Here is a 1,970-nt window from a genome sequence, read left to right as displayed (position 1 = left end):
ATTAATGTGACAAGCATAAGCATAAGCAAAAGAAATTGGAAACGATTCCTTTTTGTTATGCTTATGTTACTCCCGGTTTACACAGCTGATACTTATGCTTATGCTAGCCTTATGCTTATGTCACATTGTGAACCAGGCTTTAGTGATACGTATTTTAACCTGGTTTTCAAGTGACGTCATCGCCGCAATGTTGGTGGACGAAAAACAAAAGATCTCTCATTAGCTCCTTTTGTTCGTCCACCAGCAATTTTACATCGCAGCATTGTTATCTGTGCCTCTAGATATTGGTTGCAAACCACCAATACACAGTCACTTTCGTCTTCTCAAAGATGCGTCCTTTTATGAACGAGACATGTGACAACTAGTGGCCGGGTATTCTAGAATGTGAAAGAGATTTTCTGATGTGTCCCTTAGCCTGGTATTTCTTTTGTCCTTCTATGACCACATAGAAAGAAAACAATACGCAATACTAGCAAAAGCATCTTGACGCGATATAAACACAGTAAGTAGACGCGACACGAACTTAGCTGTCGTTTGGCACAACTTTCAGCGATATTGTAAAATCTCAGGAGGTCAAACCATGACTTTTAAACTCGTTGTTTTAAACAGAAACGTTCAATTCCGCGGAAACTAGACTCGCATTTGCTGGTCATAATCTACACGGGCAACAAAGTTCTCTTTACTTACGCTCACTATTTGGGCGCTTTAGCACGACGATGGTACTGGTAGTGCCGAAGAAAACTGACGTCACTTTGAAATTAAACATCTGCGCCTTCGTGGCAGTCCATCGTGGTCGCACTTTACAATGTTGGTAGCAACCCTGTTCAAGAAAATGTTGACGTTGTCGCCAAATGGTTACATTTAGCAATTGCAAGTAACTTGTTATTTTGCGCAAGGCGGGATATGCATGATGTGAAAAGCGTGCTGCACGTGTGCACGTGGAGAGCGATTTTTGAAAAAAAATTCTTTACCAATAAATCCTTGCTCGAGCCTTTTTAGTCTACGTTGCTGAAGCGTCCTATCACTGGGTAGAGAAACAATTTTACATTCTTTAATTGGGAATCTTGTCAGAACGTGTAGCATGCATGTTTGATGACGTTTGTTCAACATTTTTTGTGGGATGAATGTTTTGATTTCGATCAAACATTTTGTCCAACATACAACAAATTTAGAAGTGTGTAAGCTTGTAGTTACAATTTCAACAATGTTGTATTGCAAATACAAATCAGAGTCTCCAAAACACAAACAAAACGTACGCTATCATAAGGTTGCGCAATTAAAGTGACGTGTTTCCAACAATGTTATATGCGTATATCCAACATTGTTAGAAGCGTTCTTATAACGTGTTCTTCTAACAATGTTACAACGTGTAGCCGGAGCTTTAAGTCCTTATTCAGCGGTTATGAAGTTCGTATATGGTTTTCACGTGACTTCATCGCCACTATGTTGGTGGACAAAAACAAAAGATCTCTCATTAGCATTTGTACGTTACACCATTGTCATCTCAGTGTCAAGAGATTGGTTGAAAACCACGTATTCGTTTGGTGCTTGCTTGGTTCAAGAGAGGTTTTGCCAGAATCTAGTTCTACTATGTCTCAAAACTCTGATGCCTAGTCTTAATTCCAGGTGGTACGCTTATACTGACTAGCTTTTTTCTAAGAATCTGTTTTTTCCCAACTCTGCACCGAGAAGTTTTTCTCCGGGTATTCCGGTTATCGCCTCTCCTCAAAAACCAACATTTGACTTTATTTGCGTTAATAGTTAAATTCAGTTTACAGTGTCCCCGATTAGTGCTCCAGCGCTAAAATGACTAGACACTTAAATAAAGTTCCCCTTCCTTTCCTTTCTTCCCGCAGGACTAGCCACCTGCTGTTTCGTTAATTGCCACTTCCCGTGAGGCCAATGAATAAATGATGCCTTCAAAAGAATCCTAACTTGTATTAGGCCGGCAAACCTTCTGCGTTCGACCA

This window comes from Montipora foliosa, chromosome 13, assembly GCF_036669935.1.
Source record: "Montipora foliosa isolate CH-2021 chromosome 13, ASM3666993v2, whole genome shotgun sequence".
In the NCBI taxonomy this organism is placed as follows: domain Eukaryota; kingdom Metazoa; phylum Cnidaria; class Anthozoa; order Scleractinia; family Acroporidae; genus Montipora; species Montipora foliosa.
Note: the sequence above shows the minus strand (reverse complement) of the source record.